The sequence below is a fragment of the Mus musculus genome, chromosome 1, assembly GCF_000001635.26.
Source record: "Mus musculus strain C57BL/6J chromosome 1, GRCm38.p6 C57BL/6J".
Taxonomy (NCBI): Eukaryota; Metazoa; Chordata; class Mammalia; order Rodentia; family Muridae; genus Mus; species Mus musculus.
Genome location: NC_000067.6, coordinates 156,475,690 through 156,501,763, shown reverse-complemented (window position 1 = coordinate 156,501,763; position 26,074 = coordinate 156,475,690). Strand labels below are relative to the sequence as shown.

The window sequence follows — 26,074 nt, the reverse complement described above, 5'->3', positions numbered from 1 at the left end:
TGCGAACTGGGCTCTGGGGGAAAATTTTTTAAATTTTGAATTGTTAATATATCATATTTGTTCAGAGGTATTACTACATATGTTGACTCTCAGTGGATGCCACGCGGGGGTGGGAGGGTGCTGAGAATCAATCATCCTATCTGTCCTTAATGAAGGGCAGAGATGTGTGTTAACCCTGCAAGAAAATGGCCTTTAAGATTTTGGAAGTACGGGAGCTGGCAAGATGGCTCATCAGGAGAGCACTGACTGCTTTTCCAAAGGTCCAGAGTTCAAATCCCAGCAACCACATGATGGCTTACAACCACCCATCATGAGATCTGATGCCCTCTTCTGGTGCAAGCAGGGGCTGAGCGAGCAGAATTGAGTGGAGCATGCCAGGCCTACCAGAGCAAGTGGGGTTGACCAGAGTGAGCTGAGGTCCTAAAAATTCAATTCCCAACAACCACATGAAGGCTCACAACCATCTGTACAGCTACAGTAGACTCACATACATAAAATAAATAAATCTTTAAAAAAAAAAAGGAGATTTTGGAAGAGGCCAAACCTGAAGGAGGAAGGAAAGGATGAATGTTGCGCAGAGTCGTGAGGCCTCCGTACTAAGATGCTGGTCAGTAGTTCTGGAAAGACAAGTGCTTAGCATGAGACCCCGGGTTCAATTTTCAATGCTGTTCTCTCACTCTGCTCCTGAATCCCCCCACCCCAGGTTCTAGGGGACAATTAGAGATGTCAGTTATCAACAGCCCAGACTTTTGTTTGGGAGTCATGATCAAAGTTGCTGAGGCCGTACATTAATTTGTTCTGGGAAAAAACATTGGTACAGACACACAGTGCTCAGCCATGGAGATGGGTCATTAGTTATTTCGTTGTTGTGCAAGCATGACGAAGGAGAATGGATACAAACCAAGATGCCTGTTGTGAGGGTGTGTGAAGCGAAACCACCAAGTTAGACTACTCTTTGGGAAGAAAGAAACGAACTTCCAGTTTGCCTCCCAGAATGCAACACAGCAGCTTGGCAGGAAAGCAACGGATTTTATGTGGTGGCCATGAGGACCGGGGGCTTTGAGCTGATACACACTGTTCAGCTTGATCGGGAATTTGATGCTTTTACCTGATGTAGCTCACCGTTGCCGGCAGATAAGGGAGGTTAGGGTTTTCCTGGTAAGCGGGTTAACCACCTTGTAAGATTCCTGAGGGCTGGCCGGGCGGTGGTGGCGCACGCCTTTAATCCCAGCACTTGAGAAGCAGAGGCAGGCGGATTTCTGAGTTCGAGGCCAGCCTGGTCTACAAAGTGAGTTCCAGTACAGCCAGGGCTACACAGAGAAACCCTGTCTCTGTGGGAAGCCGTTGCAGAGTGGCAGTTGGCTACTGATGGCCACCACACATACATAGGCAGTGAAGGTTCTTTTGCCAAGACAAGTTAACCAATCAGATGTGAGACACGCCTCTCCTAGGCCTTTGTAAGCAGCACCAGTTCTGGTCTCAGGGTCTTTTCGCATCTACAATCAAGCTCTCCCAATAAACGTGTGCAGAAGGATCCTGTTGCAGCGTCGTTCTTCCTGGCCAGTCGAGTGCGCACAAGATGTCTCGAAAAACAAACAACAACAACAATTAAAAAAACACCCCAAAGATTCCTGAGGAATGCTGGATTGAGGCTTCTATTATCAAACAACAGTCCTTCCGTTTACACAGCTAGAGCCCTCCTGTTTAGGACATTGTCCCCAATACTACCATCTTTGAGCCCCACCTTTGAACCTGTGATGTCACTAAACAGTGTCATCATCATTAAGTATGCAGTTCAGGACGCCGCTGGCATGTTGCTGACTGTGGGTGGAGGTGCTGCAGGAGCACTTAGGGGAGGAAGGTTCTGGAGCCTGACTCCAAGCTTAGTCTTGTGTAGGTAGGCACCGCGGCTGTGCATCGGCTGTGCGTCCTTGCACGCTGGACAAGCTGTCGTGAAGCAAAATTAAAGAGTTTAACTAAGTGTGTCGACAGAGTTATATTGGAAAAGGTTTTCTAAGGGTCACTTAAAAAAAAAAGACTTATTTATTTCAGTTTTGCATGAACGAGTGTTTTGCCTGCGTCATGTCTGTGTATCAGTTGCCTGCAATAGAGGCCAGAAGAGGGCCTTGGATCCTTTGGAACTTGAGTTATAGACCAAACGTTTTGAGACACCACATGGGTGTTGTGAACTGAACCCTAGCCCTCTGTAACAACTTGCTTTTGGGCAGATTCCACTGCCCATTAGCAACTTTCCTCGGCAGAAACCCAAGGCTCTGGCATCGCTAACATCTTGGGGTCTTCAAGGCAACAATAACTTTACAGCTTCTTGTTCCAGTATCTGGGATCCACACGTGATCTTCTGGGCTCCTCCAAAGAGCTTGGATTGCTTCTCCAGCTCTGCCCTCTGTAGCACTCTAGGTTCTAGTTGGTTCCACTCCACTGCCACTGCTGTTCTTGGTGGTCATCTTATGGTTCTGGCATCTCCAATATGCTGGGGTCTTCCTCTGCAACTAGGCTTCACTTCACTAATAGCCTCTCATAGATTTTCTTCATGGTGCCAAGGTTCAACATCTTTGCATGACCCCTTCAATTCTGGACCATCAACGCAATTGAAGCTGCACCTTCATCAGTGGCCTGCCCTGGCCTCTCACAGTGCCAAGCCTCAGTTGCTCTCCATGACCCCTTCAAGCCTTCAAAACCAGTACCACCTAGATGACTCTTACACATTACCAGGTCTGTCTTCTATCTCTGGAACACAGCTTCTTTCTGCTCTCAGAAAAGACTTTCCAGAAGAGTTCACCTCAGTGATGCTGGTCTTCTTAATTTCTTAGCTCCAGCTAATTAGCATCAAATTTCTCAGTAACTCCTTCTACTCTTGACTCTAAAGCCAGAGCCACATGCTGAGGCTGCTGAGTTTGGCTGCTTTCTGGGGCTGGAACATGGCCCCCTTGTTCTATTACATCCCTCACTACCTATGCTTGGCTGTCCTGGAACTTGCTCTGTAAACTGACCTTGAACTCAGAGATCTATAAGGCTCTGTCTCCTGGAATTAAAGGTGTATATCCCCCCCACCCCCGCAATGCCTCAACTTAAGCATCTTATTATAGATCTTAGTCAAGTTGACAACTGATAATAGCCATCACCATCCATCCCTTATCAATTTGACACATAATCGTATCTCCTTATGTCCAAACGAAAACAATAACCAGGTCATAATAATGTCTAACATGATACAACTCTCTCTATTACAACTGCAAATGTGTTCAGCTGGGTGGGTCCTTGCTCTGAGGTCACCACTCCCTTAATTCCATTGAAAGTCTTTGAACACAGGATTTAGCCTCATCCTACTTCCTGGTGCCCCTTTACTTGTTGAACCGTACATTTTGTATTTTACCTTCCTAAGTTTGCTACACTTGATCAAAACAGTCTTTATAGAGCAAACCGCAGCACAGAGTCTAAACTTGGTTTACTTGAGACTTCTTTTGTCAATGAAATTAATCTGATGAATCTCTTCACCTTAGCCATAGGCAGATTCTTCAGACAAGGAAAAAAAAAAAAAAAAAACCAGCCACATTCTTCACCAAAATATCACAAGAGTCTCTAGGCCACATACTAAATTTCTCCCTTGAAGAATCTCGATCCAGGGTCTCACAGTTCAAATCACCCTCAGGACCACTGTCTTCCATATTCTTATTAGGATGCCCCATTAAGCCCCACTTAAAGTATTCCATTGCTTTCTTTCCAAAGTTCCAGAATCTACATTCCTCCAAACATAAACATGGTCAGGGCTACCAATAGCAATATCTCAGTCCCTGGTACTAACTTAGGGTTTCATTGCTGTGAACAGATACCATGACCAAGGCAACTCTTATAAAGGACAACATTTAATTGGGACTGGCTTACAGGTTTCAGAGGTTCAGTCCAATATCCTCAAGGCAGGAAACATGGCAGTGTCCAGGCAGCCATGGTGCTAGAGGAGCTGAGAGTTCTACATATTCATCAAAAGGCAACTAGGAGAGGACTGTCTTTTGGTTCTCTTCCAGGCAGCTGAGAGAAGGGTCTCAAAGCTCCCCTCCACAGTGACACACTTCCTCCAGCAAGGCCATACCTACTCCAACAAGGGCTCACCTTCTAGTAGTGCCACTCCCTGGGACAAGCATATTCAGCACTACAACAACCTTGAATGTCTGCTCATCCTTACTTCTTGACGTCGTTTGAGATTCAGTCTCTTAAACAATGTATAAAAATGCTTGCTGCTCCAGTTTGATGACCCACATAGAAGTGTCTGTAATCCCAATGATCTCTGCTCAAAGATAGGATGTGGTAACAGAAGCATCTCCAGAGGCTCTTGGGCCAGCTACCTGGAATTCACTGGCCTGCCTAACCTGCTTGGCTAGCTCAAGACCACCGAAAGACCCTGTTGCAAAGAATAAGGTGGAAAGCTCCTAAGGAATGACACTTGAGCCTAATCTGGCCTACACACACACACACACACACACACACACACACACACACATACATACACACGCACGCCATTCATACACATGCACAAATATGAATACCCACACATACATACATATAAAGATACACAGTGGAAGCTCTATACATCACACACACACATGATTGTGACACTAATTAGAAAATACGCCAACAGTTTGTACCTGACCATGTACTGACGTAAGGCTTGAGGGATTTCAGCTGGTGATGTAACATTGTTCATCGGCACTCTTTGGTTTACATTATCAGCCTCAGTCTTTTTAACCCTTTGATGTGATTCTTTCCCAAGGTCCTAGGGAAGGAAACCACTCTGTGTTCTTGTTTCTATTTTTACAATGACACATTTATTTCATGTTTAGCAATTACGCTCTAAATTGTTACACTTCTATTGAGTGTAGTCTGGGTTCGCAATAGGATTTGTTCCTTGCCAGGTATGCTGGTTGTGTTTGTTTGTTTGGTTTGGTTTAGTGTTGTCAGCTTGATACAAGCTAGAGGCATCTTTGCAGAGGAACCTTAATTGAGAACATGCCTCCACCAGATATCTTCTTGAATGGTGACTGATGTAAAAGGGGCCAGCCCTCTGGCTGGGCAGGAAGTCCTTAAGTATATAAGAAAGCAAACTGAGCAGGCCAGGAGAAGCAAGCCAGTAAGCAGCATCCCTCCTCCTGGTCCCCCACCCCCACCCCCCATCTCTGCTACAAGGTTCCTGCCTCAAGGTTTTCTGCTCTGATTTCCCTCAGTGATGGAGTGTCATCTGAGAGTTGTAAATCAAAATAAACTCTTTCTTTTCCAAGCTGCCTTTGGTCATGGTGTTCATCACAGCAACAGAAACCAAACTAAGACAATAGGGACAGTTACTGTGTGGGGAACTGTTCAATCCAAGTAGCTGCTCACTGTCTGGTAATCATTTTAACTTCTTTACAGTGTGGCTTTGTTTGGGAAAGATTGACAGCAGAGGCTGCTGAGAGCCTGAAGGCCTAGGCTCAGGACTCACAGTGCATCCCTTCTGCTGCCTTCTGTTGGTTATCTGAACTCATATCCTACTGCTTATCACAAGCAGGTCACCCATTGTGTCTCCCTAGCCCCTACATAAGGATTTTATCTATTGATGGCGATCTCTAGAAATTAGAATTTGTTTTAATTTATTCATTTTAGATGTATTTTATGTATGTGAGTGTTTGATTGCAGGTATGTGTATGAACCATGTGTGTGCCGGGTGCCCAAGGAGATCAGATGGCATCAGATCTCCTAGAGTTGGAGTTACGGGTGGTTGTAAGCCATCTGACATGAATGCTGGGAATTAAATTCAGGTCCTTTTAATAAACGTAATAAATTATTAATTAGAAAAAAGTATATTCCTAGTGGTTGGAGAGATGGCTCAATCTGCAAAGTGCTTGCAGTGCCAGAATGAGAGCCCAAGTTTGAGCCCCAGAAACAATGTACAAGGTTGGGTGCGGCAGCTGTGGAGGGAGGGACAGCCATCTCTGGGCTTGCTGGCCAGCCGGCCTGGCCTAATACTTGAGTCCCAGGTCCCAGTGGTAAGTCCTGCTTCAAAGTCAAGATAGACTTCTGCCTTGTCTTTTACAAAGGAATAGTTCTCTCTCTCTCTCTCTCTCTCTCTCTCTGTGTGTGTGTGTGTGTGTTTGTGTGTGTACATGCACACGCACACAGCACACTGAAACATTTTCACTCACTATGTGTGGAAAGAAAGGTTGCTAGAAATTTGCTCAGAGACTTTAGAGAGTTCTCTGTGTTTTTTCTTTCCTATTTGAGTTTTGTGTCTGGAGTACAGGAACACTGGGTATTAAAAAACTCAACATATAATCACAATGCTAAGGTTAATTAAAGGGAGCATTTATAGAGGAGAGAAGCGGAGCAAATTTTATTCTTTATGAGGAAAAAAAGCCAGTATGAATCTTAATTGCGGTGAGTTTTCCTTACATCTGTTCTTTCGTACTTTTAGTTGAACATGTTGGCTCACCCTGTCCTTGGTTTCTCAGGAAACAATCGGTGCATCTGCTTAGAGTTTCAGCGTGACTAATATTTATAGTTTCACTTCAGAATGCTCTAGCACCTGCTGGTGCTTGTCATTATTTTCTGTATTTCTATGTTCCTGAAGGCACCGTGAGAAATTATTAGATGCCGAGCAGCAAATTCAGCAGGAAGCCTCCTCGAGTCAGCTGAAGTCAAGTTCCAGGAAAGAATGGGAACAGCTCTTTAAGGCTGACCTCTGTGGGTAGAAGCTTGCTGACCACCAGGAGTCCCTGTGTACGTAGGTGAAGGGAGAGAACTGATTTCTACTCAGTCATCCGACCTCCACATATATCATAGCACACACGTACAGAGAATAAAATAAATGTAATTAAAAATAGAAAGTGTCATTATATCTGGTGCTCGGAATAGGTATGGCCCCCACAGACTCATGTGTCTGACTGCTTGGGCCATAGGGTGTAGCCTTGTACGAGGAAGTCACTGTAGAAGTAGGCTTTGAGGCCTTCTATGCTCAAGCTACACCCAAAATTACAGTCCCCGTCTGCTGCCTGTAGATCCAGATGTAGAACTCTCAGCTCCTTCTCCAGCACCATGTCTTCCTGGATGCTTCCGTGCTCCCCATCATGATGGTAAGGGAGTGAACCTCTGAAATTGTAAGCCAGCCCCAATTATATGTTTTCTTTCGTGTTTTAAGAGTTGCCTCGCCGGTCCTGGTGGTGCATGCCTTTAATCCGAGCACTCGGGAGACAGAGGCAGGTGGATTTCTGAGTTCGAGGCCAACCTGGTCTACAAAGTGAGTTCCAGGACACCCAGAGCTATACAGAGAAACCTTGTCTCAAAACAAAAAACAAAACAAAAAAAGAAACAAATAAACAAACAAACAAACAAACAAAAAGAGTTACCTTGATCATGGAATCTCTTCACAGTAACAGGAACCCTAAATAAGACAAAATCCACGATTATAAAGTCATCTGAGAACTGATAGTTCCTCCAGAGGACCCAGGTTCGATTCTCACCACCCACATGGGACTTACAATCATCTCTATCTCTAGTCCTCAAGTGATCTGAAACCACGTTCTGGCCTCTGAGGGCACTATAGTATATGATGCACAAACTGATTTGCAAGTAAAACACACACACACACACACACACACACACACACACGAAAATTAATTTTTCATTAATCTGGTAACTGAAAGGGTGCAAAGTTTGGTCTGGGGATTTGTCCATCTGGAAGGCAGGGTCTGGTTGTGGCTCTGCTCTTTCCCCTCAGAGTTTCTTTTTCTTTTTCTTTTTTTTTCTAAGACAGAGTTTCTCTGTGTAGCCCTGGCTGTCCTGGAACTCACTCTGTAGACCAGGCTGGCCTGGAATTCAGAAATCTGCCTGCCTCTGCCTCCCAAGTGCTGGGATTAAAGGCATGCGCCACCACTGCCTAACAAGAAGAGAGGCTTCCCTGACTGGGAATTGAACCAGGGCTTCGGTGTTGAGAGCGCCAAATCCTAACCACTAAACCACCAGGGAGCATCATCCCTCGGAGTTTCTGAAATAGATTTTATTTTTTCTTTCCTTCTGTCATTAGTGCCCTGTGTTGAGTGCATGAGGCATAATGCCTGCATTGGTTACCCAACAAGGTATGGGTTGAATTAAGTCATCTCTTTGATTCTAGAATTCATTTGCTATCATGGGAACATCTGTGATTCATCCCAATGATTTTGACTCTAATATCGACACCAAAGGATGTTTTTATGAACAGTTTTCTTTCCTAATTTCAGCTATAAGGAAGTTATGAGACCTTAATTATGAGATTCTAATCGCTGAATTGGGAAGTGTTGTTTCTGAGGGGTAAAGTACATGCTTAGTGTGAATGAAGCCAGAGAGGAGGTGGGGGGAAGGGGGAGGGAAGGAAGGAGGGAGGGAGGAGGAAGGGGGAGAGAGAGAGAGAGAGAGAGAGAGTCACACAGAGTATTATTCTTTTTCTTTTAAAGATGGTGTATTACTTTGTAGCTTGGAGTGGCCTGGAGTTAATTCCTCATGTAGGCCAAGCTGGCCTTGAACTTGCTGAAGTTTTCTTGCCTCTGCCTCTTGAGAAATGATGTTAGGTGTGTGTTGCCACCACATCTCAGGGTAGGCGGTGGACAGAGAGACGGAATGAGCAATTCTTTTAACAACTCCTTAAGAATTTAATCTATGAAGCCCAGTGTTGTGGCCCAGAAGACAGAAGCAGAAGGACCGTGAGTTCCAGGTCAGCTTGGACTACAAAGCCAGATGCCATGTTTAAAAGTTCTGGGGGGCTGGGGAGGCAATCACACTGAATGTGGAGTTGAAGAGACAGCTCAGTGGTTAAGATTACTGGCTGTTCTTCCAGGGGACCCTGGTTCAATTCCCAGCAACCACGTGGCAACTAACAACTGTTAGAAACTACAGTTTCAGGGGATCTGATACCCTCTTGACCTCCTCTGGCACTAGGTATGCACATAGTGCACAGACATACATGCAGGAAATACACAAACACAACGTAAATCTTTATAAAAGATGGGGATGGGGATGGTGGCTCATGTCTTTAACCCCAGCACTCAGGAGGCAGAGGCAGGAGGATCTCTGTGACTTTGAGGCCAGCCTGGTTTACAGAGCAAGCTCCAGGACAGCACAGAGAAATTCTGTCTCAAAAACAAACAAACAAACAAACAAACACCAAGGAAAGATGGGGCTGGGGTGATGGCTCACTAGTTAGGAGCACTAATACTAATACCGGCTACTCCTCATAGGACCTGTTCAAATCCCAGCCCAGGTTTGTAATTCCAGTCCCAGGTTCTGTAACTCCAGTCCTAGGGGGATCTGACGCCCTCTTCTGGACTCCCAGGGCACTGAACACACATGGTGTGCAGACATCAGGCAAACACTCATGCACATAAACATAAACTCTCAATTTTCAAAAACATAAAAACACAAAAGAATTCAGATGGGCAGGGATGGTCTCACAGGTCTCTGCTATTAAACAGTGTGACCACGCTATAAGTTAGGTATGAGACTATTAAGTGTTATGTGGCTGGGGGAACAGTTTAGTCCACAAAGCACTGGCCTTGCAAGTATAAGGACCTGAGTGTTTGATCTTCCAGAACCCATGTAAAATAGCCTGGCATGGGGGAGGGGGCATTTGTAGCCCCGGTGCTGAGGAAGCAGAGAGAAATGGATACCTGGGTCTTGTTGGCCAGCCAGCCAAGCCTCATAGGGAGTTCCAGGCCAAATAGAAATACTGTGCCAACAACCCAAAGAAGATGACTTTTGAGACTAACACACACACACAATTTTTACTGATTGTAACTGTTCTATACCATCGCAGAAAGTTCCTGATTAAGGAGAGTCAAGACTTTCGGTATTTGAGTCCAGTCTGTTTTATTAACTACTTGAATATCATTGGGCAATCCCAGTTAAACCTACTTGTTCTCATCCCTAGAACCGACCGGTCTGGCAGCAGCTGGCTTCTGCCTGTACCCTCACCTTCCTGGGCTACCTGTGGTCTTTCCTTTAACGCCAATTCCTGTCTTGGAATCTTTAATCCTTATTAAAAGGTAATTTTGCCAAATCAACCGGGCTTGTGCATTTAGCAAAATGACCTTCCTTGCACAAAATTGCACAATCAAACTGAGAGAAGACAGTTAACCCTGCTGACACATCCTTTGTGTCACACTCCTCTATAAAACATCAGGAGCAGGCTTGCTTTTAAGTAGGATCTCAAGGTTTCCTCAGACTGTCTGGAGGCAAGGCTTCTGGAGATGCAGTCATTAGTGTGTAGCCTCTCACCTCCCTCCTCACCTCCTCCTCCTCATTTCATTGCTTTTGGCTCTAAGTGGCTCCACTTCCTCAATATTTCACAATGGCCCAGCATCCACTCCTTCTTAGTACCGTCTTATCTATCCCTCTGTTCCCCCTTTTTAATCAGGGCCTGAGATGAGGGTAGTGGTGTGTGCCTATGTTCCCACATTTGTGTGGTGGAGACAGGAGAATCAGGAGTTCAAGGTCATTAGTTGGCTACATGTGGCGTTTGAATCTCAGAACAGATAGTGGGGTTGACGCAAGAAAACCAGCTTTCACCTCAAAGAACGTAGGAGTTTATCTGGAGCTGAACCATGCCTGGGAACAGAAAGTTAGATGTTTCAAGGCAGTCATAGTTTAATGCAGTCTTTATAGTAACAGAAAAAAGAAAGTTATGAATCAAAACATTTTAAATATATACATTTACATTTATTTATATATTTATTCATTTACTTATTTATTGGGGGAGGGGAGGGGAGGTTAGGGCACATACCAAGGCATTTCTGTGGAGAAGATAATAATGTGTCTCCTTCCACCCTGTGGGTTCTGAGGACTGGCTGAACCTAGGCTGCCAGGCTCAGAGGCAAGCAAGTGCCTTCATCAGCTGAGCCATCTTTTTTTTTTTCTAAAGATTTATTATTATAAATAAGTTCACTGTAGCTGTCTTCAGACAAGAAGACATCAGAAGAGGCATCAGGTCTCATTGCGGGTGGTTGTGAGCCAGCCACCATGTGGCTGCTGGGATTTGAACTCAGGACCTTCGGAAGAACAATCAGAGCTCTTATCCGCTGAATCATCTCGTCAATCCAGCTGAGTCATCTTGACACTTAAAAACATTGGTGGAAAAAAAAAGGAGGAGGTGGTGGCAGCACTGGTGGAGGCTGCAGGGGGCGGGGTTACAGCAGAGCCTGGAAACTTCGACTGTAGGCATTGAAAGCTATCTGATGGCGGATGTCATGGGTCGGTTCCTACATTCCAAAAGGCATCTGAGCCATATAAAAGTGTGCTGAGATTATGATGATATGGCAGACATGGACGGACCAGTTTGGGAGTTTCAGGACCTCCAGGGTGTCCTGCAAACCTAGAGGGACCAGGCCCTGGGGGTCCTGCTGAGCAATCCCTGCCCTTTGTGGTACCCTCTTCCCCAAATTGCTCGGGGTGGGAGGCTGCAGCTTTCTTCTCTTTTTTTGTTTTTGTTTTGAGACAGAGTTTCCTTTTGTGTGGTCTGGACTTGAACTCCTGATACATTTAATTAATTTCTTTGCCATTGTTTTAAAGATTTGTTTTGTTTTTGGTGTTTGTTTGTTTGTTTGTTTTTTGAGACAGGGTTTCTCTGTATCGCTCTGGTTGTCCTGGAACTCACTTTGTAGAACAGGCTGGCCTCGAACTCAGAAATCCACCTGCCTCTGCCTCCTGAGTGCTGGGATTAAAGGCGTGCGACACCATGCCTGGGTTGATTTGTTTATTTTTATTTTATGAGTATGGGTGAGCGCCTACATGTTATGTCTATGCACTAGGACCATGCCTGGTGCCCCTGGAGGCCAGAAGACGGTGTCAGATTCTCTGGGACTGAAGTTATAGACAACTGTGAGCTGGCCTTGGTGCTGGGGATTGAACCCAGAGCCGTGGGAAGAACAGCCTGTGTGCTCTTAATGCTGAGCCTTTGTTGAGGGTCATACAGGATGTTCTGATCACAATCACACCCTCATCCCAACTCTTCCCAAATCCACCACCGTTCCCTACCCACCTAACTTTGTGTCCTCCCTCCTTCCCTCCCTCCTTCCCTCGTGAAGAACATAATCACAGCACTTGGGAGGCAGAGGGAGGCAGATCTCTGAGGTCCAGGACAGCCAGGTCTACAGAGCGAGATGCAGTACAGCCAGAGCTACACAGAGAAACCCCCTCAAAAAAAAAAAAAAAAAAAAAAAGGAAAGGAAAGGAAAAGAAAAGAAAAGAACAATTCATGCTGCCCAAATATTCATAGAATTGTGTTTTTCCACTGGAGCATGGTCAATATCTCAGGAACCACACTCTTCAAGGAAAAAAACTCTCTTCCCTTCTCCCAGTAGCCAATACCTCCTTAAAGACAGTGGAATTGTGTGCCTACCAAGTCTCCTAGTGCTGGCTTGGGCTTGCATGTGTTTTGTGAAAGCTGTCACAATCACTGTGAGGTCACACGTGCATCTGCCCTTCTTTGTTCAGTCTTTTCTTATAGTTATTCACCAATGGTGGCTCTTCAACTCTTTGTGCCCTCGCTTCTGAAATGATTCCCGAGCCTTGGATGTGAGGCACGTGCAGAACAGTATGTTCCATTTAGGACTGGGAATTCTGCAGTTTCCTATTCTTTGCACATTGGCCAGCTTGTGGGTCTCTGTCTACTGCAAACAGAAGCTTCTCAGAGGAGGAGAGAAGGTGCGTTCATCTATGGCTACAATCCATGGCTACCACTAGTGTTAGGGAGTATGAGACATGGTTGTCTTGTGTCTGATCATTGAAGCCAGTCACTGAAAGTATACCTTTGAAGTGGATTGCCCTGGGATCTTTCCCATTTCTATACCCATGGCTATGATGGACTGCCCCCTCCCCCTGGATGCTATGATGCCCCCCCCACCCCAGAGGCCCATAAACAATAGAGCCAACTGTAGACTGGCATCTCTGAAAATACAAGTCTAAATAAACCCTTTAACCTTTAATCTGCTTCCTTGGGTATTTGTCACAAAGGTGACCAAGCCAGTTAAGTTGACCACTTTAGCTGCACGCCAAGCCGGGAGCACCACTTTGAATTTCTTTGGTTCTCTGAACTCTCACCATTTACCTGGTACCTGGCGTGTTTTACTTGACAGGGGGCGGGGAGGGGACCTTGGCATATAAGAAATGTCTCGAGATTAGTTTATAACAACGCTTGAGGGCAGAATGGTGTCTTTCATCATTTCTTATTCTGGACATTAAACCAGTGCTGGGTATGTAAAAGTCACTCAAGAGGTGGAATGAAAGAGTGCATTTGAGGAAAAGAAAAATAACTCTCGCCTGTTGCGGTGTGTCAGCCGAGGAATTTCCACATTGAGTCACAAAGCTGACTGCTAGGAGGTGCACACCTGCCTCTGTTTCTACTTCTGCACTCCAGACTGTTTTCCTGACTTCTGGTTACCTTTTACACTCTCATCTCTCACTCCTCCACCGTGTTTCCTAAACCATAACTGATGCAAGAATGTTCAGGAGGTAAGAGAGAGAGAGTGCAACATATTTTCCCAGAGATTAAGTGTTTACACAGAGGTTGGTTTCTAGCTCCGGTGAGTGGGATGTGTGACCTTTGGTATAATTAATGTGCTTTGTCAAGTTTCTTCATCTGGAATACTGTGGCAGACCCCCTGAAAGTTCTGAAACAAACAGGTGTCTTACCTCAACCTCCTGAGTGCTGGGACCGCAGGTATGGACCAACATGTCAATCGAGCTTTATTCAAAGCTTAAAACTTTTTTTTTTGTATGTATGTATGTATGTGTATAGGCTCATCCATGTGGGAACCAGAGGTCTACATCAGTCTGAGGATCCCTCAAGCTCAGGGTCTCTTGTTTGTATGGCAATTCCTTTACCCACTGACCCTTCAGATTTCTAACAGGTGGCCATTGAGTATACTGTTCGAAATCAGAATCGCCACTTGGATTTCTGGTGGTAACTAGCTTCTTTTTAAATATTTCTTATTTTATGTCTATGATTGTTATGCCTACTTGTTACGTCTGTGCACGCGTGCAGTGCCCAAAGAGGCCAGAAGATGGCATCCCTTGAAACTGGAGTTACAGATGGTTGTGAGCCACGGAATTGAACCCAGGTCCTCTGAATGAGCAGCCAATGCTCTTAACCTCTGAGCCATCTCTCCATCCCCTTGACTGGTGATATCACTAGACTCCAGGGGAGCTGAAAAGTAGGGCATAGGTACTGGTGAATAGACGCTCTATTAGAAGATGGCTTTGCAGACTGGCGTTCGTCTCTGGGTAGGAAGTTTAATGTCTTCCCATCTTTCACTCCAAAAGTCATCCCAAGACACCTGTGTCATTATCCCAGTGTCTCTCTCTGACTCACAGGCTCTCTCACCTATATTAGTCCTTCTTTGTGGTAAAGAGTACAGTAGTCGGTGTTGCTTGTTGGGTAATTGCTCTCTGTTGCATTGTGTGTCCTGAGGATAAGAAACTTGCGTTTCAACAGCTATCACTCTTACTGGTTGGATTTCTTTTTTTTGTTGTTTTTGTTTTTTTGTTTGTTTGTTTTTGTTTTTTCGAGACAGGGTTTCTCCGTGTAGCCCTGGCTGTCCTGGAACTCACTTTGTAGACCAGGCTGGCCTTGAACTCAGAAATCCGCCTGCCTCTGCCTCCCAAGTGCTGGGATTAAAGGCGTGTGCCACCACACCTGGCTCACTGGTTGGATTTCTTAAATACACCACATCTAAGAAAGCTCCACTTTGTTGTTGTTGTGTTTTTGAGACGAGGTCCCATGTAGCCAGACTGAGCTTCAGCTCTCCATGCAGCTGTGGATGACTTTGTACTCCTGACTTTCCTGCCTCTACCTCCCGATCCTGGATTGCAGGTAGGTGCCACCACAGCAAGTTTAGAGAACTTTCTGAGGTGTACTTCCCACTTCCTACATGTGTGATTTAGTGGCATTCAAAACCTGTTAGATGCCATACAGGGAGGGCAGGGTATGGATAATAATAGCATGCATGTTCAGAGAGAGAGAGAGAAGGAGGGAGGGGGAGGAAGACAAGTGCAAGTTCATGTGTGCCATAGAACACAGGCCAAAACACAACTGATCTCCTTTCACCTTCTTGAGACAGGATCTCTCTTGTTTATGTCCTGCAATGACTCCAGGGTAGCTGCTCCTTAAGCTTCCAGGTGACTCTACTACCCCTCCCCCCATCTTGAGGGAGGAGGGCAAAGAATACAGATGCATATTGCTCAACTGGGGTTTGTTTGTTTGTTTGTTTGTTTGTTTGAGGAAGTCTCACTATGTAGCTCTGGCTGTCCAGAAACTCATTCTGTAGGCAGCAGCCTGTCCTCAAACATACATCAATCTCCCTGCCTCTGCCTCCCCAGTGCTGGGACAAAAGGCTTGCATTACCACCCCTGGCTGGGATTTATATGTAATCACATATGTGTGAGAGTCATGTGGGTTTTTTGTTTTCATTTTTTGCTTTTGTTTTGTTTTGTTTTGTTTTTGCACATGCGTGCCACAGCATGTATGTAGAGGTCAGAAGATAACTCTTTGGACATGGTTCTCTCTTTCCAGTTTTGCTGGGGTTCCAGAAATCTAACTCTGTTCACCAGGTTTGTGGGGAAAGTGCTTTTAACTATGGAGTTGAAGAAGCAGATAAATATTACATAGTTTTAGCTCTTATGGTGCGTAGGATTAAACACCGTGCTTTGCACACACTAAGCACACACTCGTCCACAAGGCTCCACCCCAGCCAAGGAGGTGGTGCCACACACCTTTAATTGCAGCATTCAGGAAGCAGAGGCAGACAGATCTCTGAATTTGAGGCCAGTTTGGCCTACAGAGTGAGTTCCAGGATAGCTAAGGCTACACAGAGAAACCCTGACTCAAAAACCAAAACAACTAACCAACCAACCAAATGAATGTAGAGTTTCAGGCTGGAGAGATGGCTCAGCAGTTAAGTGTACTTTCTGCTCTTACAGAGGATCTGAGTTTGGTTGCTAATGTCCACAGATGGCTGACGAACATTCATAATTCTAGTTCTATGGGTTTCGGTGCCTTCTCCTGACCTCCTTGGGGATACCAGTCATGTCTATCGTGCACACACATACATGCAAGCAAAACACTCATGCACATAAGATAAAATACATAAATCTAACATTTTTCATGACTACAGTTTACTGGTTTGTTTATTGTTTTGTTGTTTTCAAAACAGGGCTTATCTGTGTATCCATGACTGTCCTGGAATTTGATCTGTATACCAGACTGGCCTCGAACTCAGGGATCTGCCTACTTCTGCCTCCTGAGTGCTGGGATCACAGGCGTGCGCCACTGGCTAGTTTCATGGGCTTTTAAGTATATTCCGAGTTTTGGAATTTCACTTGCAATCGTTTTAGAATAGTTTCATCCTTCCCCAGAGGAACTATCTATGAGCAACTCCCTCCCATTTCCTCCCAGTCCTAGGCAACTACAGAGCTGCTTTCTGTCTCCTGTAGCTTGATTAACTTTTCTGAATATTTCATATAAATGGCTCATAGAATATGTGGCTCCTAGCAGCAGCCCTTTCCTTGCTTAGCCCAGCACAAAGGTTCATCCGTGTTGGAACGTGTGATGGCTCACAGTTCTTTTCCTGGCTGAATAATATTCTGCTATATAGATGCCTCTGCTGTATTTGCTCATCAGCTCCACATGGTGAGTTGTTCCCACTTCCTGCTGTCATGCACGATGCAGCTGTGGACATCCCAGTACTGGTGTTTTGGGGTCTTTGTCTCCAGTTCTCTTGGGTCTTCCCAGGAGCAGAACTGCTGAGCCTCATGGTGACCCCGCTTAACAATTGCCCCGAACACTTACACTGTTCTTGCTGTTGTTTCCCTTAAAGTCTATTTTGTCTTATAACCTATCTCCCGATGGCTACTCTGGCTTATAGTCTCTTATTATAGTCTGTATTTTTTCTATCCTTTGAAAGGTCTGTGTATCTTTGAATTTAACCCATGTTTTCTAAAGATGGTGTACAGTTAGGTCTTATTATTAGTAGTGTGATCATTTCTGATTTAATCTCTCTTATTTCCAGGTTTGGCAGCAATCAGCAGCAACTGCCTTTACCCTCGGAGTTATCCTGATGGCTTGCTTTCTCCCCTTTCCGCTCTTGAGCTGTTAAAGCTATGTTTTGAAATTTTTATTTAACAATTTCATATATAGATACATGATGATGGGAGAAGTCCACACTCTTGATTTTCTTTTTTTTTTTAAATTACTGTTATGTGTGAGTATGAGTGTGTGCAGTCATGTGGAGGCCACAGGGTCACTTTGGAGAGTCCGCCTTTCCTTCTGTCATGGGATCTGGAGATTGAACTCAGGTCATCAGAAAGCAGCTGTACCTACAGAACCATCTTTTTTTTCCCCTTTCTTTTAAATGTTTTACTACATGATTTCTCTCTCTCTCTCTCTCTGTGTGTGTGTGTGTGTGTGTGTCTGTGTGTGATGGTGTTCATGTAGAGGTCAGATGACAACTTAAAGAAGTCCATTCTCTCCTCCTACCATTGGGTCCTGGGGATTGAACTCAGGGAGTGAAGCTTGGTGGCAAGCTCCTTTACCTTCTGAGCTTATCTCACTGTCCCTCTCCCCCCCAACCCCACCCCACCCCCCAGTCCTCTTGAGACGGGATCTTGTTGTGCTGCCTGTTGCTCAGCCTAGCCTTGAACTCAGTATTATCCCTCCTCAGCTTCCCAACAGTGACACCAGGCACACACCGTTTGTGTTCAGTTATCATCATAATTGATACAGTTGAATTTAATGGGAGGGGGCTGGTTTTTGAGACAGGGTTTCTCTGTGTATCCCTGGCGGTCCTGGAACTCACTCTGTAGACCAGGTTGGTCTTGAACTCAGAGAACTGCCTGCCTCTGCCTCTTGAGTGCTGGGATTAACAGTGTGTACCACCATCACCCAGTGGATGAAATTTTTTGTTTTCTCTTGTGTTTTCATTCTTCCTCCTTTATTGTTTGTTTATTATAACAGATACAACTCATAACTTACCACTGAGCAAGCAGCCTGTGTGTAGTAATTGTGTGGGATGAGATCCAATGCTCACTTTGACACCCACAGGCACAAAGTATGCACATGATACACATACATATACATACATGCACACAAAACAATTATACATCCAGATAAAATGAACATAATATTTTTTAAAGCAATGGTGGAGCTGGAGGGATGACTCAGTGGTTAAAGGCGCTTGTTCCCCTTCCAGAGGACCCAAGTTCCATTCCCAGCACCCATTGGGCAGCTGGCAGTTACCTATAACTTTAGGCTCAGGGACTTTGATGCCCTCTTTGGCACTGGCATAAACATTGTATACTTTCACAGGGATACACATAAATATACATAAAAATAAATCTTAAAAAGATAAAACATTTTTTTTAGATCTGTTACTATTTTGTGTTTACGAGTGTTTTGCCAGGGTATATGTGTGTGCATCATGTGTGTGCCAGAGAGCATCATGTGTGTGCCTGAGAAAGTTGGAAGAGAGTACCAGACCCCCTGGGGGATAGGGTTATATCAGGTCTCAAGTTGTCATGCAGGTGCCGGGAATCAAATCTTCATCCTCTGCAGGAGCACCGAGTGCTTTTAACCACCGAGCCATCTCCCCAGCCCCCATGTGAATCTTTGTATGTTGGTGAAAAGCATCATCAATCCTTCAAACTTTCTCACACTGAAAACACAGGTGCGGTACCTCTCCAGTGTGACTTCTTTGAAGGGAACTGGAATGAGGAATGGTTTCCCCACACTGCTTATGCACAAAGGGCTTCTCATGACCGGGTGTCTGGGATGCCAGCATAGCCCCAAGCCTTTCTCTCAGGGTGAGCTTGTAAGCACATAAACCATGCCATGGGTTGACATGATTTGGTGAACGAGAACAGTTAGCCTGAAGTGGGACTGCAGGAGCCAAAAAGCAAGCTTAGTTCATTTAGAGAATTTCCCAGAACTATGGATTTTGATGGATTAGGCCTTTGTTTTAGCTTGGGTAGGTGGTGCTGCCTCCATGCTGAGTCTTACAGGCTGAATGGTTGGTACTTCCACCATAGAATCAGTTGTGCTAAGGTCTCAGGGCCTACTAAGGACTGGGACCCTGTTACAAAGTGAGGGCCCTTCCTTCCCACATCGATTATTGAAGAAAGATCTCTCTACCCTGTGAAGTTGTCCACGACTTTGAAAGGAATGAGAAGAAATGAAAGCTTTCACACAAGGCTTACTGTGTGCATGGTGTTTCTCTCCAGTGTGAGCCTTTTCTTGACTTTGGTCAGTACAGAAATACTCAAAGGCCTCATCATGGTGGTGGTGGTGGTGGTGGTGGTGGCGGCGGCGGCAGCGGCTTGGCCAGGAGGTGGTGGTGCACGCCTTTAATCCCAGCACTTGGGAGGCAGAGGCAGGCAGATTTCTGAGTTCGAGGCCAGCCTGGTCTACAGAGTGAGTTCCAGGACAGCCAGGGCTATACAGAGAAACCCTGTCTCAAAAAAACAAAAAACAAACAAAAAAAAGAATTGATTGTTGGGAGTGTTTTGCCTGTACATGTGTATGTGTACCAGGAGTGCGCCTGATGCCTGTGTAGGCCACAAGAAGGCATGTGCTCCCATGGAACTTGAGTTTAAGATGGTTGTGAGCTGCCATGCGGGTGCATACTCTGCCAAGTGCAGCCTGTGCTCCTGACCAGGGAGCCATCTCCCCAGCCCCCTCATTTGCTTCTCATGTGGGTTTAGTTACTCATTAGTGCCACCTACCTTCAGCCTAAAGACCTCTACTTCTTGTGAGGTGAATCTGTTAGCAATAGACCCTCTCCGTTTTGGATAATCTGGGATGGGAATGCCTGTGCCTTTGGAGGTTTGTTTGGTTTTATTGCTTTTTTCCCCCCTGACTATAGAATTTTTGGTTCTCAGATGTTCTCTCCACTCTCCAGCTACTGGAATATGCCACCTAATGGATTTGCGGTCCTGTCATTTCAGATGAGCGTTAGCTACTGATCTTTTTCTAGCTTCCACTAGATTGCTGCTTTCAGAATTTTGTCTTCCAAGGCTAACCTTTTCACTATGTCGGCCTAAGTGTCACGTTTATCCTACTCAGTGTCTGGTGAGTAGCGTGGCTGTTTAGGTTCATGTACCAGATCTGGACATTTTCAGCAATCTGTCTTTTTGGCTTAAGTTGGGTTTTTTGTTTGTTTGTTTTGTTTTGTTTTTTAATTTCCCTTTTTCTTTAAATCTCTCTTCTGGAATTCTTAATATATGTATGTTTGGGCAACTTAATGGAAGGGACTTGCTTTCTTTTCATAACCCAATGGGGATTTTTCAATTCCACGAAGAAAGCTTAAGCAAATATCAAATTATAAGAGCAGGAAAAAAGGTCCCAGAAATGGTACCATTCTGAGATGACCATTTTTAACACTCTAGTCTTTGTTTTACCTCTTTGCATATGATACTTTACACACCTTAGGTATGTACAAATGTTGCCATTTTTTTCATTGATTCCCCCCCCCCCCTATTTTCCTGTGTGTGGTATTCTGTGGGTGCACATGTGTGGTGTGATTAATACAGTATGAGTGTGTGCATGTGGAGGTCAGAGGTTAATGTCAGGGACCATCCTCTGAACTTTGCTTAAGAAGGCAGGGTCTCTCAATCAAATCCAGAGTTTCTGAATGTGGCTAATCTGGTTTGCTTTGGGGACCCCTTATCTTTGTCTTCTGAGAGTGAATTACAGGAGGAAGGGTGTCAGGTCCAACTATCTTTATGCAGCCACTGAGACTCTGGTCCTTATAACTGAGTGGTTAATACCCAGTCAGAGACATTGCTTAGACCCTGATAATTTCCTTGGCTTTTTGTTGTTGTTTATTTGTTGAACAGGCTTTCTCTGTGTAGTCCTGGAACTGGCTCTGTAGACTAGGCTAGCCTCAAACTCAGAGATCTTCTTTGCCTCTGCCTCCTGAGTTGCTGGGATTAAGGCATGGGTCTCCATGCCTGGCTTTCTTGATTCTTTTTGAAAGATTTCTTTTTAAGTTTTAATTACGTGAATGCAGAAGTGCTGTGCATGGGTATGTGCACTCGAGTGCTGGTGTCCACAGAGGCTGGAGGCCATCAGATCCCTAGGAGCTGGAATTTCATATACTATGAACCACCTAACATGGGCTGAAGCATCTCTCCAGCCACAGATTATAAACTCAGGTTTGATAGATAGGAAAGCAGAATTCAGAGATGCCCTATAGCCCTCTTCCCTCCTCCCGTGTATAACCCTCTCCTTATCAAAATCCCCTCTAGTGGTACACCGTGTCAAATAATACACAGACACATTGTACTGGCTGCTTTTGTGTGTCAACTTGACACAAGCTGGAGTTATCACAGAGAAAGGAGTTTCAGTTGGGGAAGTGCCTCCATGAGATCCAGCTGTGGGGCATTTTCTCAATTAATGATCAAGAGGGAAGGGCCCCTTGTGGGTGGGACCATCTCTGGGCTGGTAGTCTTGGGTTCTATAAGAGAGCAGGCTGAGCAAGCCACGGGAAGCAAGCCAGTAAAGAACATTCCTCCATAGCCTCTGCATAAGCTCCTGCTTTCTGACCTGCTTGAGTTCCGGTCCTGACTTCTTTGGTGATAAACAGCTGTTTGGAGGTGTAAGCTAAATAAATTCTTTCCTCCCCAATTTGCTTCTTGGTCATGATGTTTGTGCAGGAATAGAAATCCTGACTAAGACACACATCCTTGACACCAATATATGCCGTTCATGTCAGCTCCATTCACTGCTGGGATTTTCTACATTACCCCACAACCCCCAAACACAGGGTTTCTCTGTGTAGCCCTGGCTGTCCTGGAACCCACTTTGTGGATCAGGTTGGCCTAGAACTCAGAGATCCTCCCACCTCTGCCTCCTAAGAGCTGGGATGAAAGGCCCCGCTAGAGACTGATAACTCTTCCACCGTGTATGTTAAGACATCTCTTTGTAGAACACAAGTGACACAGAACTTTCAAGATGACAAAATCACCAAGAGAAGGAGTGAAATCTGTGTCTGACCTGCACTCCAGGCCCTGTGCCTGCTGTTGGTTCATCAACTCATTAAAAAAGACTTAAGCAAAATACTAATGGTTTGCTTTCTTATTTTGATTTACTTATTTTTTGTGGATATAGGGTCTCACCATGTAGCCCAGGCTACACTGAAATGAGCCTGTTAGCCACTTTGGACTTCTAGCTCAGCCTCCAGAGCGCTGGTGTTATAGGTGTGAACTATCTACCACACCCAGATGATTAATTCATTCAACATTTAGTGTGTGACACACAGGTGTGGTTTTAGGTGTTTCCAAAAACTATAAACTGGACAGAGAACTGCAGCCCTGCAGGCTTGCTTCAGGGTCAATCAAGTGTATCTGGGTGTGTCTATGTTCCAGAGCACTTGGCTATCTCATTTTATCTTTCTGCTTTGGTTATTTGGAAACTGGTTCTCACTCTAGTCCAGGCTGGTCTGGAACTCATTAGGTAGCCCAGTCTGGCCTCTGATTTATGGCAATCCTGCCTTAGGCTTCTGAGTACTGGGATCAAAGGTATGCACCATCATACCTGGCTCTTGCCTCATTCTTTGTTTGTTTGTTTGTTTGTTTTTTACTTATTTTATGTATATGTGTATACTATAGCTGTCTTCAGACACCAGAAGAGGGCATCAGATTCCATTATAGAGGGTTGTGAGCCACCATGTGGTTGCTGGGAATTGAACTCAGGACCTCTGGAAGAGCAGTCAGGGCTGAGCCATCTCTCCAGCCCCCTTGCTTCATTCTTCTCACTTTTTTTTTTAAATTATATGTAAGTACACTGTAGCTGTCTTCAGACACTCCAGAAGAAGGAGTCAGATCTTATTACAGATGGTTGTGAGCCACCATGTGGTTGCTGGGATTTGAACTCTGGACCTTCGGAAGAGCAGTGGGATGCTCTTACCCACTGAGCCATCTCACCAGCCCCCCCTTGCTTCATTCTTAATTAACCTATTTTCTGTATATTTTAGTGCCCATGGTGACAGGCTTGAGCTGGGAAAGCCATTTACCTCCTATTCAGTGTCATTAAGTGTTCCTCTGAAGAACTAAGATGCTCAGTTTTTTGTTTTGTCCTTCTGTCTGTGTGTCTGTCTGCCTGTCTTTTTTTTTTTTTTTTTCTTTCTTTTTTTAGACAGGGTTCCTCCATTTCAGGGCTGGCCTGGAATTCCCTATGCAGACCAGGGTAGCCTTGAATCACCCACCTCTGCATCCTGAGCACCGGGATTGAAAGCAGGCATCAACCTGCCCTGCCAATGTTCACATATCCTTAAAGTCCCATTTCTACGTTGACTTTTCTGTAAAACCTAGCATGCTCTGGTAAAGGGGCTCAGAGCCCAGGCCTAGCCACTGCTCTCTTCCTCCACATTTATATTTGCTCTTCCTTCCTTCCTTCCTCCCTCCCTCCCTTCCTTTCTTCCTTCCTTCTTCCCTTTCTTTCTTCTTTCTGGTGCTGCGAACTGAAACCAGGGCCTTGAGTTTATTAGGCAAGCCCTCTTGTGAACCAAATCCCCAAGCCCTGTGCTTTTCTGTATTTGATTTTATTGTCTGTAGTAAGTATTCATTATTGATATGATCAGACAAAACATGAAGGCTAGTTTGATTGCCTCCCGTTCAGTTCCTTCAGGTCACAATAGGAGTGGCTTAAACATTAACCTGAGTGAAGCCTTTTCTTGCTCTTTCTCCGGGATATGTACTCTTATCTCTGTCAGCATTGAATCCTGTTACCTGCTTTCTAAGTCACATTCTGAATACAGCATTAGCTCCCGCAACCAGAATGCTACTTTATTCTGCCCTTTAAAATGTTTCAGATATCAGCTTCCCTATTCTTTGAGTCAGGGTCTCTTGGCAGCCAGGCTAGTCTCAAAGTCCCCGTGTTGCAGGGATAACTTTGACTTTCTGACCTTCCTGCCTCCATTCCAAGGCTGGGCATGAGCACCACAGTGACTAGGTGACACAGTGGGTGCTGGAGATCGAACGCAGGGCTCTTTGTACGTGGGGTGATCCTGCTACCAACTGAGCTACATCCCCAGCCCTCTCCCCATTCATCTGTCTCCTCATTCTTTCTGTCCCACTTGGCTGTTGCCTAAGCTGGCTCCTTAGCATCTCACCTATATTACACATCACCCTTCTAATTAATCTACCCACCTCCAGCTGCACCTCTGTCCAGTAAGGTCTTCTAAATCATGAGTCTCTCCTAACTTGGCATCCACTGCTGGCTCCCCAATGTCTATGGGTTTCTGAATCAGGATGTCTCAGACACACCCGCTTACTGATTCAGCTTTGTCTGTCAGGAAGTGCCCTGTAGTTAAGGATCCTCTGCAACCTACCTCTCTGTTCCTTGGACCTGGGCTGGCCTGGAAGTCCCTATGCATTGCAGGGTTCTTTTGTCTTATGGGTTTGGACCTTGTTTTCCCTTTATTTTGAAAATTCTTCCTTCCTTTCCCCCGACAGCCATTCTACTAATTAGAAAGTCAGGTTCAGCATGCTTCTTCTCCATTCGGTCTCCTCTCTAGCCCAGTCTTTCATTCTCACCACATCCAGAAGAGCAGCAACGGAGACAGTGGTTGCTAATGGAAAGCTTTGAAAACATGGACTTATTAAATACAATGACCCCGCATTAGGTAGGCACTGCCTCAAACATATTTTTTTTTCCCTGTAACATTTGTCCCACAATTTTCAAGTGGCTTGGTTAGCTCTCTTCCCGAGAGACAGTCTCAATCAACTGTCTCCAGGTTCTGTAAATGTCTTGGTTTATTGTTGTTTGTTTGTTTTGGAATATGATGAAGAGAGTCCCATCTACCTATGCCTTGGTCTCAGGATTAGGTGATGTGAGATTTTTATGGGCCAGTTTGGAAGGCACTTGGATTCTAGCCAGAGGCCCTGGAGTTTCTCTCCTCACCTTTATACTAGATGATATCGACACCCACCTGTTGCTCAAAGAAGTGACCTGTAGTTACCTCGAGTTCACGTTTCTTCACTTCTGCGCCTCAGGGAAATACCCTCAACTCTCTTACCTTTGATTTCTACAGCAAGCACCCTAATCCAGGGCCCGACTATGACCTACCCCGCACGCTTAGCCAAGAACATCTCTGTTATCTTGTTTCTTGTTGTTCCACTTCTGCTGTTCTGTGGAGATCCTTCTCTATATTCTATATAAAATAGGTAAAAAAAAAAAAAAAAAGAAAAGAAAAAAAATAGATGAAAACAAACAAGAAAACACATACACAAAAACAACAAAGCCCAGGTTGGCTGTGGTGTTTCTCCACCCCCACCCCCACTCCCTTCAATACCAGCTGAGGCAGGTGGATGAATGAGTTAGAGGGCTTCACAGTGAGGCCTTGGTTTAATTCCCTTCCTCCCCCAGGAACCCTTTATCTTCTTCCCTTTGAACTTATGAAAAAGAATCCAAACAGCAGGATTGGGCTCCTGCTCAAGGCTCCAACCTCTGTGTGCTCTACCCTCCCCCCAAGTGTGCTCCAGCCTCCTGCGCCTCAGAGCAGCCAGAGCCCTTCAGGACCAGGCTCATCCCACTCACTGTTCTTCCTGCCTGTGGCTGGGATTGCTAATTCTTCCTTATTTGGGTCTTAGTTCAGACTACCTCAGAAAAATCAGCCTTTCCTCTGTCTTTACAAAACGTAAGTGGTTAATCATATGCAATTCATGTCATCCAACTCTCTGTGTTCTTTTATGACAACCTGGGAAACCTTTAAAATTAATCATGGCATTCTTTCGCATCTTTTCCTGACCACTCTCTATTTTTTTCCTAACACTTATCACTACTTGCAATTGTCTTATTTTTCTCCCGGTGGCTGCTTCTGTTTTAATTCATGGTTGTGCCTTGACTCGTGCCTTGAAGTAACGGGACATTCAAGTCATTTAAAAAGTGTCCTTGGGACTAAATAATCAAAAGATGATTTGGATTGATTTAGGACATAGATAAAGCAGTTTAGGCCTTGGACTTCTCAAAAGCAAAGATATGAGTGAATTTAGGGTAAAGGTGGGTGAAAGAGAA

The 26,074-nt window shown here is 45.0% G+C and overlaps 1 long non-coding RNA gene across 2 annotated transcripts; it reads right to left on the bottom strand.

Annotated features, from left to right (window-relative positions):
• Positions 1–1,559: 1,559 nt before the first annotated feature.
• Gm39682 lies at positions 1,560–25,205 on the bottom strand. Of its 2 annotated transcripts, XR_865657.1 has the most exons (4): positions 25,127–25,205; positions 7,392–7,426; positions 1,745–1,947; positions 1,560–1,583 (listed from the first exon to the last, which is right to left on the bottom strand). It is a non-coding gene; the product is annotated as a predicted gene, 39682 (long non-coding RNA). The 2 variants fall into 2 exon arrangements; XR_865658.1 differs by lacking the exon at positions 1,560–1,583 and having other exon boundaries at positions 1,640–1,947.
• Between the last annotated feature and the right edge of the window lie 869 nt (positions 25,206–26,074).